General features: G+C 40.3%; 1 long non-coding RNA gene across 1 annotated transcript in view; it reads left to right on the forward strand.

The window, feature by feature from the left end:
- Positions 1-15,198: 15,198 nt before the first annotated feature.
- Positions 15,199-16,193, forward strand: part of LOC107983462 (uncharacterized) — a 122,579-nt gene continuing 121,584 nt past the window's right edge. The window contains exon 1 of the long non-coding RNA XR_010006154.1: positions 15,199-15,387. This is a non-coding gene — a long non-coding RNA (uncharacterized LOC107983462). The remainder of the gene's footprint in view (positions 15,388-16,193) is intronic.

Below are 16,193 nucleotides of genomic sequence, written 5' to 3' on the forward strand. Positions count from 1 at the left end.
TCCTCGCTCCCTCTGGGGTATGGGGATGGTGGTGGGGGTCTCCACACTGGACGCGGCTGAACGCTGGCGGGAGCGGGGGGTTTTACCCCAGCTCTACCGCTCTGGCCTCGTACCCACTGTTTCCTGTTGGCAATCATGACTTCAGCCCGTAAACATTGATCAATGAGTGCTTCAAGAGTGTGGGGAGGATCCACCTTGGAGATTTCCTCCAGCATTTCAATGTTGAGACCCTCCCGAAATTGTCCTCTGAGGGCTACATCGTTCCAGCCGGTGTTGTGGGCCAGCACTCGGAACTCGGCTATGTACTGAGACATGGGTCTGTCTCCTTGAAAGAGGCGGCGGAGTTTGTGACCGGCTGCCTCCAAATTGTCCTCGATTCCCCAGGTCTCCTTAAGGTGGTCCAAGAAGTGTTGCGCTGATCTTAGGTGTGGAGAGGTTTGGTCGAACAGTGCCGTCGCCCAGTTGGCCGCTGGCCCGTCTAGAAGACTGTAAACCCACGCCACCTTGATGTCTTCTTGGGGAAACTCGGCGGCACGGGCCTCTAGGTAAGCCTGGCACTGGCGGCGGAATACTTGGACCTTGGAGGCTTCTCCAGAAAACTTGGTTGGCAACGCCATGGCCGGGAGGCGGATTGCGCGCTCCCTCAACCCTTTTATTTCTCCATCCTGCGCGTTGAGTCTGTCACGGATGCGGTCCACTTCGTCCTTGCTGATGGTGTAGCTGAGTGGCTGTTCACCCGGCACGGCTCCGGTAGACATTCTGGCCTTGGTTAATTGGTGCTTATGGTGGCGGAGTCAAACTGTCAGGACCCAGGCTGCAAGGCACCAATAACCATACGCAGAGGCCAGAATCTATCTAATATCTTTATTGAAGGAATATATAAAGTTAATAAAAGCAAGTGTATGAAATAGTCCAGGAGTAGACCTTTCAGGAAAGGTCAAAATTAGTCCAAGAAAACAATGTCCAATATGAAATATTAAGGTCCAAAGTTGCAATCCAATAACCCAAACACTCACTTGCCAAGCAAGTGAGGGGAGATGACAAGGTCCTTTAGTCCATGAACTTGAGCAAGGCTAGGAAATAACTTGATACTTGGAACGCAAGGCTTGATTCAAGACAACAAGGTAACGAGGAGCAGGAACAAGATCCGTGGAATTACTTGGTAAAATCCGTGAAACAAGGCAAGGTTTAGTCCTGGAAGGTGAGGCAAGGTCCGAAGGTAAACAAGGCTGGGAAGCAGGAGCGAAGGCTTGAGAACAAGGACAAGGCTTGAACAGGAACGAGGCTTGAAACGGAGCGCGTTGTCCAGACACAACTCGCTCCGGAGGCTGACGAATTGACTCCGCGAAGTTACTTCGCGGGTAAAACACCTATATAGAGTCTAACTTTCCCGCCGAGAGCAGTTCTCTGGGAACCAGAAACGAAAGCTAATCTCTGAGACCAGATGTTTGACTCCTTAAAGATTCTCATGGAAAGCAGGCTTAATTGGCTAAATTCTTAGCAGCTATTCTAGCACTCCTGCGCGAGGCCGCTTCCAAACCTCTCTGTTGTTTACAAAACTCATGGCGAGAAAACACAGGAGATGTAGGCTCAGGGTTTGTTTGACATACTTCTGGAACACAACTCTCTTGCAGGTGCAAGGTTCCCAGATCTGGCTGGGAAGAATCTGGCTGGGAAGATTCCCGTTCTGACTGGGAAGGTAAAAAACCCAAGTTTTCTTCTTCATCAGGTATCACCATGTCATGAGCAGGACTACAAGGCCCATGAGTCATCACAACTCATGAGGAACTCTCCTCCAACAAATCCCATGTTTGTAGCACTGAAAAACACTGGGATGTTTTTGGAAGGGGAGTTTGCAGAGGAAACTATAACATTGATGCAATGCATTTCACTTTCTTTAATGCAACCAACCAAAAAGAATCCTTTACCAGTGTCTTAGATGTCAGTTTGAGCCTCCTTGGGGCCCAAAAGACTCCCTCAGACACCTTGGTGATGGCATGGAATTGCTACTCCCTTCTCTCCATTTCACTGCTAGCTACAGCAGCAAGACAGCAATGAAATGGCTCGCACTCCTCCCAGCCTCCTTCACAAGTCACACCACCTGGTAGAAGGAAAGAGGAGCCCTGAAGGTAAGGTCGGTGGATGCATTGCTGTTGTAGCCAGCAGTAACACAGGTGGATAGGTAAGAGGTGGATAGGTGAGAGGGTGTGGCCATCCCGTGTCCCCAAGCTACCTTATCCCAGAGAGTGTGGGATAGCTATCAAGACAGCTGCATCTAGTTCCACTTAGGAACCAAATGCAGCTTTCTAGACTGTCACTAACTTGGGAAAACCCAACTCTGCTTCAGGAGTTGGATCTTTCTCCCTTCATCTTAATTTAAGTCCTATGTAGTGTATCCACACTATTTTGAGTGTTCAGTATAGATGTGATCCATGGCCCCATATACACAAAAGAAAAAATGAAACCTCTATGCAAGAGGCAGTTTCAGAGCCATTACTCCTATAAGATTCTTTCACTGCATAGACAATAGGGCTGCGCAAAAAAGTTATTTGTGCCTTGTATGTCAGTTCTATTTCATAAGATTTGAATACAAGGTAATATTAAGAAATGTGAGGGGTGTCCACATAAAAAAACGTAAGTTTCATACTGACAGCTCTAACAATGATAGAGAAAGGAGCCCCTGAAGTTTTCCCTTTGGCACAATTACTTAACAAATAATGCATTGCTTCATTATAGTTATGATACAGACCCCTTATGATATTTTAGAAACACTTTAGAAACGATTTACCACCCCCCCTCCATTTAGTACTGAAACAATTTTTATTGTTTGCACAGGCATAATAGACACCAATAAGGCCTCTCTTGGGAAGCCAAAAATCGAATGCACTAATTGGTTAACTGAAAAATTTCTAAAGGATATATGACTTAAATGGAGCCTGAAAGGCTTCTGCAAAATAGAGAGATTATTTCCAACAATATTTGCAAAGTAGTTGAAAAACATGGTTTTCTAATGTTGAGAAAACCTGATGAGAAGAATCGTGGACTTATGACAATCTCACAGTTTGATACTGATGCTCCATAATAATTGCATATGGTTGTTTTGTACATCATTTTTGTGTGTAAAATGGTGTCCTTAAAATGCTTTTTCCTGTGCAGAATACAGGAATACAGAATACAATTTTCTAAGCAAAACAACCTTGTGGAAATTTTGTGCAGTACTTCTAACAGGCTCCAAAAACTATATTGTTGTCAAAGGCTTTCTCATAGCTGGAATTTCATATTGGTTCCTTCTCAAAGTGAAGAATCACACCCCTAGTACATTTAGGATTAGTGGTAAATTTAGGATTAGTGACTAGACTTTGACCAACTGATTTCTGGCAAGGGGATTGACATTTGACAATGGGAAACCTTCAGAGCTGTCAACACAGAGACTGCTTTAGTTTCCTGTAGCAGGCTCAGACCACTCCTTCCAGGTTATTTTATGTTTGTCTGCATATGTATGTGCTATCCTTGGTATTCCAACCTACACTAATTGAAACCCTCAGGGTCTGTACCCACAGGTCTGAGTACATCTCAAGATTGAAACCTGGCAATCTAAATGTATAGTAAGCAGTTTAAGGGTACTATTCTAAAATTAAGCTTCTGATGCAAGGGCAGTCATTGTAACATCAGCAAATTAGTTTTCTGTCCCTTAGCCAAAAGGTTACCAAATAGTAATTAAAAACAACAAACAAATAGCCTTATGAAACTCTTCCTCCAGATGTCCAATTAGTAAGCATCATCCTCCCTAATTAACATTGGTAATTGCACCCAGATTGGAAGAGTAGCATCATTTTAGTCCTTTAGGCAAGGCAGAAAGTTGGCTACTGCTTAATTAACTTTCCTTTGGGATCCATTTGTCTGACTCTGTAAGTCATTTGGTAAGTCAGATACCGGGGGGAAAGTAACCATCAGCTGCCATTTGGGCTACTCAACTGAAAACACATTGCTCAAAGAACTTTGTGATATATTTGGGATTTTTCAGTATATTTTCAGTGATATGTAGTATAATTCAAATCTCAAAGATGTTCCTTTTAAGGCCAGAAAGCTAAAATTAAAATACTTGAAGGTGCCAATGGATCCAGATATCATAATGAAGAATTTGAGTATCTGGGGTTTTTTTTAATGGTTATTGGTATTCTGCTCATTGATCGGATACAATTAGTGGCATGATGACCATTACCCTGGTTATAATTAATAGAATAATTTGACTTTAGGAATCTATTTCCTGTTTTTTTTCTCTGCTCTATTTTTATTGTGGATTATTGCTAATTGTAATGTCTGTGTCCTGTTTTACACATGAGCTAAGGCTAAAATGTTAGATGCATTTACCTGTAAGTAAAGTCAAGTGAACTCAAACAGAATTGACTTTTTAGACATGAATAGGACTTTTAGGCCTTCATCTATAATCATTTAGGATCAGGCCCCAGAAGCCATATATGAGGCTGATCTGCAGGAACATAGGGCAAGGTCACCTTAACATGGCCTTGCCTCACATTATCACAGGGGACAGTTGGACCTGGCTGCAAATTTAATAATAATAATAATCATCATCATCTTTATTTATACCCCGCTCCATCTCCCGAAGGACTGGGGGCAGCTTACACTAAGACAATCCCAAAACAGTATTACATCAATATAAACAGTAACACAATAAAATCACAGTGTAATAACACATCTTACAAAAGTTAAAATAATTTAAAAGATAGACAGTAATCCCAATCTGTAGTCAAACACCATAGGCCATGGGCCATTTTAAGGGGAATGGAAATCTGAAAATGCATATTCTTCGGTGTCTAGGGATGGGAACAACTAGAGGTAGTAAAGTGCATGGAATGTCCAAGGCCTAATTGCACATGGGCAATTAATTATCAATTATGAGAAGGCACCTGTGAACATCCAAATGTACACACTGCCATCCCACGTTTCCTGGGCTAAAGTGGTCTGGGGACATGGGATCGCAGTTCTCTTTCATGTCACTGCAGTCTCTGGCTGTAACATATATTCTACCTATTTCCCATTGCTTACCCTAATGTTAGTCAAGGTGTCGTAAAGCCCAGACCTTGTTTCCAAACAGGAGATTAACAAACAGTACATGTCCAAACCATAGAATCCAGCCAAGCGGAACCAACTACAGGGAATAACACCAGGGAAGCCAATAGTTCATTCCAAGATTCAAATCCACTTCTAACAAAGTCTAGAGTCCAAGATTAATTCAAAAATTTGAATGCCAGAATCCAAGAGACAGTCCAGAGTCCATAAAAATAGAGTTCACCAACAGCCCAAAGTCACAATTGCAAACACTGAAGTTACTACCAAAACAAGGTGCCACTTTTGAGCACTTTTCATGCTAGCTTCTCAGATATTGCCTATTGATAGTTTCTCTGCTAACCTAGAGGACCTGCCAGTTGAGCCTTTTCCCTTCGTAAGTCTAAAAGAGCCAGAACACCTAATCCTTCTTCCACTTGCTCAAATAAACTTGTGTGTACTTGCTCTGCGGGCTGAGAAGTGATAGTGTTCTCCATAGGCTCTTCTTCCAAGCTTGGCTGAGGAAGCAGCTGTGCACTGCTAGGCTACAACTCAAATACTAGCCTTTCAAACAGTACCTCCTTACCCTTGATATCAGATTTATCCACAACACAAGGCAATAGGGAAGGGAGGGTAACTTCATTCATGGTGGAGCATGATTTCTCCAACTCACAGCATTATAGTCATGGTATTCACACGTGAAGACTTTGTTTTGCTTGCATAGTTACTGGTGATTGGAATAGATGGACATAAAAATCTTATACATATCTAAAGGTACCTCTACACAAACACACATTTTGGGGATTTTGCTGTTTCATGAAGTTTTCCCTACATTTTGGAGCTTTGCATGTTAGTGAATTAGTGGTAGCATCTGGGCACTGGGCAGATACTTCTGGTAGGATGCTACCATGAATTCACTAACATGCAAAGCTCCAAAAATGTAGGGAAAGCATCATGAAACAGCAAAATGTCATAATATGAGGGGCAGATATTGCTTCACATGGCAACCAAGCTCTTTAACACAGCAGGTTAGGGCATCCTTAAGGATGCTCAGCTGCTGAAGCAGCAGGAGATGTGATACAACTCTTCAACTGAATCTCTTCAGTGATCGGACATTGTGCCCTTTATTAGAATTTCATTAATTATTATAGGTTAGGGCTCTCAGGCTAGTCACTTATTCTGCTACGCAGGAAATTATTCTTTAGTGAGATATCAATTTTGAGCAGTTACTGCTAAGATATTATGCTGATTGGGCTCACATGAGGTTCAATTCGGGACTCATTCTTTTAGAATTAGAACTGCCTAACTAACATCTACAATGGGCAAGGCCAGGGCACCATTCAGAAGCTGGGGAGATTGAAGTCTGGTTTTAGAAATATATGTTTGCATTCACAAGTGTTAAAGTTGTTTACTCATTAAAGTTGTTTTTCAAATTCTAGGCTCTGCTTGTAGAGGTTCCATGTTTTGATCTGTGGACATAGCATGGTATATTTGGAAGCACAACAGGCAAATCATGCTAGTTTGAGTTGCAACTGGACCTAACTGACCCAGCCACAGCTGAGTAGTTGAGAGAGAGATTTGCTTCTTTTGTTGTTTGAGACTACAAGGAGCCTCCACTACACATTATGGTTATTTACGTTTAACGTAATCACCTTGAAAAGGAAAGCCCTGATTATCCCAGAAATCAATAGTTTTCAAATTATTCAAGCCCAGTGATTTGGAGTGCATTTATTATGGTCAGGCATTCATTTTTGCCAAGTTTAGCAGGGCGAGGGTGATGAGCAATGTCTGGATAGGGCCTTCAGATAGATCAATAGGGAATGCATTAATAGTAGAGTTGGGTTATTGTTTACTACATCTCCAAACAGTATTTCAGAAGCTCAAGATCTCCAAAACTAATGGTGTTTACTTCTTTGAATAGGGCAGCACCTTGTTGTGAGATTATTTGCAGAAAGAGTGAAAACTTTGTGTTGTCGTAGGCTTTCATGGCCGGGATCACAGGGTTGTTGTATGTCTTTCAGGCTGTGTGGCCATGTTCCAGAAGTATTCTCCCCTGACATTTCGCCCACATCTATGGCAGGCATCCTCACAGGCTATGAGGCATGGATAAGCTAGGCAAGGAAAGGAAAAAATATATATATATCTGTGGAGAGTCCAGGGTGTGGCAAGGGTCCTTTGTCACTGGGAAGCCAGCATTAATGTTTCTGTTAATCACCCTAATTAGCATTGGAAAGGTTTTGTCTCTTGCCTGGAGGGCATCCTTTGTTCTGTCATTAGTCGTCCTTGGGGCTCCTCTGCCCTCAGAGTGTTGGTTCCCATCTACTGTTTTGATTTTAGAGTTTTAAAATACTGGTAGCCAGATTTTGTTCATTTTCATGGTTTCCTCCTTTCTGTTGAAGTTGTCCACATGCTTGTGGATTTCAATGGCTTCTCTGTGTAGTCTGACATGGTGGTTGTTGGAGTGGTCCAGCATTACTGTGTTCTCAAATAATAAACTGTGTCCAGGTTGGTTCATCAAGTGCTCTGCTATGGCTGATTTCTCTGGTTGAATTAGTCTGCAGTGTCTTTCATGTTCTTGTTTGACTCTTGTTTGGGCACTGCGTTTGATGGTCCCTATGTATACTTGAAAGAACATGAAAGGCACTGCAGACTAATTCAACCAGAGAAATCAGCCATAGCAGAGCACTTGATGAACCAGCCTGGACACAGTATATTATTTGATAACACAGAAATGCTGGACCACTCCAACAACTATCATGTCAGAATACACAGAGAAGCCATTGAAATCCACAAGCATGTGGACAACTTCAACAGAAAAGAGGAAACCATGAAAATGAACAAAATTTGGCTACCAGTATTAAAAAAATTCTAAAATCAAAACAGTAGATGGGAACCAACACTCTGAGGGCAGAGGAACCCCAAGGACGGCTAATGACTGAACAAAAGATGCCCTCCAGGCAAGAGACAAAACCTTTCCAATGCTAATTAGGATGATTAACTGAAACATTAATGCTGGCTTCCCAGTGACAAAGGACTCTTGCCACACCCTGGACTCTCCACAGATATATATATATATATATATATATATATATATATATATATATATCCTTTCCTTACCTAGTTTATCCATGCCTCATAGCCTCTGAGGATGCCTGCCATAGATGTGGGCAAAACGTCAGGAGAGAATACTTCTGGAACATGATCACACAGCCTGAAAGACATACAACGATGCAGTGAAAGCTTTGTTGACTGGTGTGAGAAAGAGGCTAAGCAGATACCTGCCTCCTCATCTATGGCAGGCAGTTCATGGAGAAAAATAAGATCATGACAAACTCCTATGGCACCCATGTTGATGAAAGGGTGACCTCTGAAACAATCTCTTTAGATCATGGGATTTGGGAGTGGGGAAGGAGACTATCTTTAGGTCTGGTCTGGGGGATCTTCCCTCACTTAACTAACCTGGGGAAAGGATTACCTGAGTTACCTAAGGATTACCTAAGGTTATCTGGGCAGCAAACTAGGTAGTGAAGTCTCCTTGGAGCTCTTGTGTTCACCCTGAATAGACTGAGGAGAGAGTTTGGTAGAGGCCTACCGGATCTCAGTTTCTTCCTCATCAGGATGTTCCCCTCTATCTTTATCACAGAGCTTCAATTAGTTAATAAGTTTAATAGATAGTAAAGTGGCCCTTATTCAACTCATTTGCTTGTTACCTACCTGTGATAGGTAAGATTATTATATCACTTTTGAAATATAAGTGATATAATAATAATGAGCCATGTATCAAGTTTCTTTATTAGGAAATATGGGATACCATTTTAGCTGATGACACCCTAAGTAAAATAATCACTGCTCAGGTATAGTGCCTGAACAGAACTACTATTCCCATCATATTATGACAACAGCATAGAAAATAAATATGCCAGTAGGTGTTTCAGGCACTCAATAAATGAATGGCTGTGTGACACCAGTTCATTACTAAAAAATTCTCTAGCTCTCAAATGCCTTTTTTATTCTGTATGTTTAGGTTCTTTTGTTAGTTTTCTTAACTAATAATACAAAATGCTCATGTTTTGTGTACTTTGTTTATATAGACAGCAAACTGTAGCATTGTGCTACAGTCCGTTTAATCTATTATCCCCTCCCAATTGTATGGAGATTTATGTTCTGATAAGGAACATTGGCATCACAGATCTGTTTAATTATGGATTGTTGGATATTCCAGTGAGAAAAGGACTTGCTTAAAGTACCATTATGCTAATTGAGATCTCTGTGACTTGGGGGACTGCTATATATGGAACAGCTTCCAAAAGCGTCTTTGCCTGAATGACTTCCTTGATGAAATATAGATGAAGAAAACTACTTTGTGCAAGCTGTCTACTTCTATAAATATGAACAAGTTGTAAGAATGCAGGGGGAGAATTCAAAGAACTCTTGAGTATATTTTTACCATCAGAAAACATAAATGACTAAAGCACACACCAACTTCAGAAAGAGCTTTTATTTGAAAAAATCTGCCACAATCAAATATTTGATCTTATAATGTCATTTTGATAGTGGTCCCATTTATGTAAGGAAATCGTTGATTTAATCTGCCTTAACTTTTGGCATAACACTATATCATCACAAATATGGGCTTGTGTAAAAAATAAAACCCACATTGCATACCACTAAATAAATTGGTTTTCAGTACAGCTATGCATCCATTATAATCACTTAGCAAATACAGTTTACCTGAGAAGTAGACCTCTCCATGTGATTTAGCTATTGAAGAAATAATATTCTAGATAGCATTTTCATTTGTGGTGCTTTGTTTCTTGAGCCTGAAATTGTTTTCCAGGAAAGGGACAGGGCAAAAGATCTTGTGTGGGAATCTGTGCACATCCACACATAAAATAAACAGACAGAGAAATGAATTATATTACCAAATATCACTTGTAACTTTTTACTGACTTCTGCTACTTTTCACAGAAATCTTCCCTTTGTAGTATCTCACAGACCCCCAAACATTCTCTGGAGACCTTTCAGAGCAGATTTCTCATGTTGAGGCATGAATGTGGAGAAGTACAATCCCTCTAGATATGGAAATACATTATTGGATACTTGTTTGGATTCACCCTTTTCCCTTTGCTTCTACACCATGCTGTTATGAATAACTTTTCAATAACTTTAAAGCATAGGTTCTTTTTACTGCAATTTCAGTGTGAGAGGTACATCAGAACTTTTACAGAACAACAAAAAACATTAGACATACAGACATACAGATTCTATGCAATTACATTGGATTCACAAACAACCTACAATTACATTGGCTAACAAACAAACAAGGGGGGTTACATTTTCACTCAGCATTCACACACATGTTCATTTATTCATCCTCATGCAGCCAACCAAATATTACCATATCCTTTTTCCCTCCTTGAAGAAGCACCTGCTTAGGCCAGGCCTTGCTTTCCCTGCAGCATGCCAACACAGTTCCAAAACACCAAAAGTCCAAAACGCCAAAAATAATATGACTCCAAAACACACTTTTTTCTCTTCCCTTGAGAAAAAGAGACCCAAAGTGACCAGACTGTTTCCATTGGATATTTGCCACTCTCAAAAGTGAGCATGGCCTGTGAGTTAGACTTCTCTGGTCTGCCACACTTTCTGGATCGTCATAAGGTCACATATAGCAATATTTTGGTTATGTTGTCCACAAGTTGTAAATGAATGATAGATGTCTTCCATCCTGGAAACATCTCAATTTTCTGACCAGATGTTGATTCTTCTTGATTGGTGTTGGCCTTGTGTTGACTTACTTTTTAAGAGATGCAAATATTTCCTTTACTTGATGTAAACATTTATCTTATCACTGACACAGTTCTTATCAGAGTTTACCAAGCAGGTCAACTATTTCAGGTCTAATTAGGTAAAGGTAAAGGTTTTCCCCTGACGTTAAGTCCAGTCATGACCGACTCTGGGGGTTGGTGCTCATCTCCATTTCTAAGCTGAAGAGCCGGCATTGTCCGAAGACACCTCCAAGGTCATGTGGCCGGCATGACTGCATGGAGCGCCGTTACCTTCCCGCCGGAGCGGTACCTATTGATCTACTCACATTGGCATGTTTTCGAACTGCTAGGTTGGCAGGAGCTAGGGCTAACAGTGGGCGCTCATTCCGCTCCCGGGATTTGAACCTGCCACCTTTTGGTCTGCAAGTTCAGGAGCTCAGCTCTTTAACTGTGCCACTAGAAGCCCTTTCAGGTCTCATTAGCAGGTTTTAATTACAGTTCAACAAGCAGGTAGTTAGTCATTGCAGGCCTTAATGTTCAGACTGGTGTCTTCAAAATGATTAGCTCTCATTCCTTCCTTCCTTCCATACAGTAAAGTCAAACCCACACATACCAAATTCACATTTATCAAATCTGCACATTATATTTTTGTAACAATGCAGATTTCTTCAAGCAGCCCTCATTTATAATAAGTACTAATCTGTACTAATACTTTAAAGGTGAACATTTTATTTGTGGTTGGAAATGAATTTAAAGACTCTGAAGAATTCACAACATAGATGTTACATGCTGTCATTAGTTATACCTACAAATAAGAAGGCTATCAAATTATGAACCATTTTACATTTTTTCAGCAGTATTCAAATCTAGGTCCATTTTAAAAGACATGTATCACAAAATCAACATCATTATCATCTTGCTCACTATTGGACATGGAGCCTGTAGAAGCATGCAGCCTGACCCCCCCCCCTCTTTCCCATCCCTTCTCCTCCTCCTTCTATAGTGTGGTGCATCCAAAAACTACAAATCTTTTTTGTTAATAAGGTTTTGTTTTTAATGTTGAATTATGTTTTTCAGCATATCCTAGATTTGCAATTCTAATTCTAATTTTTTTTTGTACTCTGTCCACATGACTTATATTCCACTACCACCTCACTTAAACTCATGAGTACAATGGTAGCTTCAATAGTACTGAGAGTCTTGGACAGAGGGTCTCCTACAGAAAATGAAAAGTTGTCCTTCCCAATTTTAGTCCCAAAACCAAATATTTGAATTTTACAGAAGGGAAGGAATATATCCTAGAGACACCTCTAACCACTCTTACTGTCTTCTTTTTAATTTCCTTTTAATGAGCCAACTGCTTCATTTTCTTTTCTTCTCATATACCATTCCTCAACACTTTAGCTTCCACCAGAATTTTCTCACTCTGATAAATACATTAAACTGTTTTCATCTGCACTTTCTGAAGTGCGCACAAGAATAATCTATAGAAAAGTTTAGCACAAGAAGGGCATTTGAACTGAAATCTCTGCAGCTTCCCAAACTGCTGACTAAATCATTCCTCTGTCTAGCTACTGGTATAATTTATGGCTTTTAAGCATCATTAGTCAACTTTTTGATTTCACATGGCTTCTAGTAGTTTCTTCAGGTATGGCAAGTTTAATGATGTCTTCATTATAATTGTGTTGCACGGAATGTCAATTACTACTTGATCAATACAAAATTTTGCTTCAGTCATCTATTTCAGTCTGGCTTTTTGTTGAGGTTTACTTCTTAAGGGCCATTTCATTTTGGTATACTTTCAATTCAACAAGTGTTTTCTCCTTCTTAAAGCATATCACCACACTACTGATAGCAATGAAGAGTATATGGAAGCAGAATGTCCTTGGACAGAGGAAGACCTATGCATGACAACAGGTGCTGCAAACACAATTCATCTTCCACATCAAGTTGACAGAGTTGTGCATCTGGAGGCATTTTAGCAAATATCTTGTCATCCCTATCAGGTTTTTTTAGAGGGAGGCACAACAGAGTTGGTGGAAGGAAATGACAAGACATATTCCTAATGCAAAAAGTTTCCATTTTTCTCAGAGAGCTGTGATTACGTAGTTGGTATAAGAGTGATTTATGAAAGTCCTGATTTTTATATAAAATAAAACGTAGTTAAGTCCCATAATGTTATAGCCTGATTTTTAGTTCAATCTGCATGCCTAGTTTCCTTGTAGAATCCCAGAGTCATAGACTCAGAAGAAACCACAACTCCTAACATGCAGGAAAATGCTCCCAATAAATGGCCACCCAGCCTTTCGTTAAACAACTATAAAGACCTACAGACCCACTAAGAAAATTCAACAAATGGATTTTCAGCGAAGAACAAGAGGGATTCTTTTCAGGAGGGATTCTGCAGGAGACTACCGTATACCATGCAGCTGTGGACAAGTCTACCACCAAATGCGGCATTGCCCAAACACGAATAAAGGAACATGAAAGTCACTGCAAACTAACTCAACCAGAGAAGTCAACCATAGCAGAGCACTTGATGAACCAACCTGGGCACAGAATATTATTTGAGAACACAGAAATGCTGGGCCACTCTAACTACCACCATGTCAGACTACACAGAGAAGCCATTGAAATCCACAAACATGTGGACCATTTCAACAGAAAGGAGGAAACCATGAAAATGAACAAAATCTGGCTACCAGTATTTTAAAAACCCTAAAATCGGAACAGTAAATTAAGAGCAACACTCTGAAAACAGAGGAATTCCAGATGTGAATCAATCAGCGGTAGCCAGGGCCGTAGCCAGAATTTTTTTTTCCGGGGTGGGGTGGGGGTTGAAAATTTCGGAGGGGGGGTTGAACCCCTAGCACCCCCAACCCCGCTACAAACCTGTCAATATCTGCTTGAGATAGTGCCTGGAGGGACTCTTAATGTTTTGCATCTCAAAGATTTAGCATGGGGATTTGGTTAACCAGTTAAAATTCATGAGTAAACCAGGGGGTTTTTATAACCTGAAAAATTTCGGGGGGGGGGGGGGTTGAACCCCTACCCCCCCCCCCTCACTACAGACCTGGCCGCAGTGAAAACCTCCAAATAAATTATTTCCCCCAGGCAGGAAGAAGTCAGGCCATGAAGCTGGCAAGGCCATTAATGCTAATCATGCTGATTAGTTACCACAGTCACACTGACCTCCAACAGACAAGAGTTCTTTCTCCCACCCTGGACCTTCCATGGATTTATAAACCTTCCTTGTTTACTTTTCCAATATATCTCACAACCTCTGAGGATGCTGTCATAGATGTGGGTGAAATGTCAGAAGAGAATGCTTCTGGAACATGGCCACACAGCCCAGAAAATTCACAACAACCCAGTGAAATTCCTCTTTTTAGAACCTTTCATATAAAATGGGCTGGGTGGAATTTCAGAAGACAACATTCATTTAAAGTTTAATGTAGGAGAGGCTTATTTTTGTATATGCAATTATTTTTCTCCTATTCTTCTAAAAGCTAGGTTTTTAAAAATCATTCCCTGTGATGGTATGCTTTCTGGCATTCATTATTTCTCCCTGAATGACCCAGATATCACCCTTGGATGTTCAGAGAGTAGGACAAAACAGTTTTTTTCTGTCCAGAATTTTTTTGAACTACCATATGCTTGGAGTATTTGCAGAACAGAGGAAGTGAATGGTAGCTGCTAGAGAGTGGCTGCTGAGCACACAAGTGCCACATGGTGTGTTGGCATACAGAATCAGCCTCTTTAAAAGAAGGGACCACAACAGAAATGACTCCTTTAAATAATTTCATCTCTTTCCACCAGCTATATGCAAATAGATTTCTGCACTTGGAGAGCAAATTAAACAACAAATAGAGTTATCCATCACTGAGTGCAAAATATCACATCAGAAGGAAACCTCTGGCTACCATTCATAGCATATTAAAATATTAAGTCCTGATATTTAGGCAGCTGGTATAAGCTAGAAGCTCATACATCATGCTTGCAAGCCTGGCTTTCATTACATAATAAATAACACACCAATAGAGATGGCAGAAGTAATAAAAGATTGAGAAGGTCTAATGCTGTTCTTACCTTCAGAGCAAACATTGTTTTGGTCACTCTGCTGAAGCACAAAACTTAAGAAATAAGTGCTTAGCAAGAGAAGCACTGTTTCATCCTTTGGTCTGAGCTCTGGCTAAAGTATTGATTCTGCAGAAAGATGCTGATTTATTTTAGCACCAGCTGTAAATGCTTTGAATTGACTAGATTCAATTTGTCAGTGGGACTGGAAAATGTGTGTGGTGATGTAACCTTTACTAAAAGATGTCTAAGTCACAGGTGAGAGTTTACAGAGGGATGAGGGGGTGGAGGGGATTCGCCATTGCTTAAGCAATGCTTCCTCCATAAGTAACCAGGTGGTGGAAAATAGAAAGTGGCATCTGGAACCCATTAAAGTCAATCAAGCTAAGATCAAGTGAGCAACTCTGAAAAGAGGATGAACCTGAGAGGATAGCTACTAGCTTGGGAAGGAAATGGCATGGTAATGAAGAAAAAGGTCAGTGCAAGATTTGAATATTTAGGGCTAAACAGTGGCCAGGAAAAGAAATATATTCCTATGTTAGATCTATGGTGACTAAACATTTGCCTATGCTTTCAGGTCGAGATTGCTTAAAAACAGACAATAGGGCTTGATAAAAACAGTGATATATATATATATATATATATATATATATATATATATATATATATATGAAATTCAGAAGTGATGCTATGTGTAAAACAAGGTAAAGTTTTGTTAACAAGAGTAGATCTCTACAAAATTTTTTTAATGATATTGTGCAGTATGGCCAAATTATTCTGATTTATTGGTGCCATGTGGGATGCTTGGAATATGTAACTGGGCTGTATGTGATTTCTCCTTGGTTTTAAACAGGATAATTTCCTATTTTACATCACTTATCTTAAGATGAAAGATGTTTTTGAGTTCTACATTTTTTTAAAAAAACTGGATTGACTGTTGTTAGATATTCAATACTGGATGTCTATAGTGATCTACTCACATAGGTCCTGACTGTTTCTTAAATAGCCCAGCTGATTTCAATATCCAAGTAGCAAGATACTTAATGCATATTGTCTGAATGACTTGGGCCATGTTTGTTCTCATTGCCTCCACCAATAGTTATTCCTTCTTCTACTGGAGCAGATTGTTATAACAAACCTTTATAAATCACAGAACAACCATAGGATAATATTTCCCTAGAAATCCATTCACAATATCCCTGAATAAATGTAATTTCCAAATTACACTGTCAGGGTGACTGTAATCTTATGTGACACTTCAGAATTGTTGCTAGAGTTTTC

Source organism: Anolis carolinensis, chromosome 4, assembly GCF_035594765.1.
Source record: "Anolis carolinensis isolate JA03-04 chromosome 4, rAnoCar3.1.pri, whole genome shotgun sequence".
In the NCBI taxonomy this organism is placed as follows: Eukaryota; Metazoa; Chordata; class Lepidosauria; order Squamata; family Dactyloidae; genus Anolis; species Anolis carolinensis.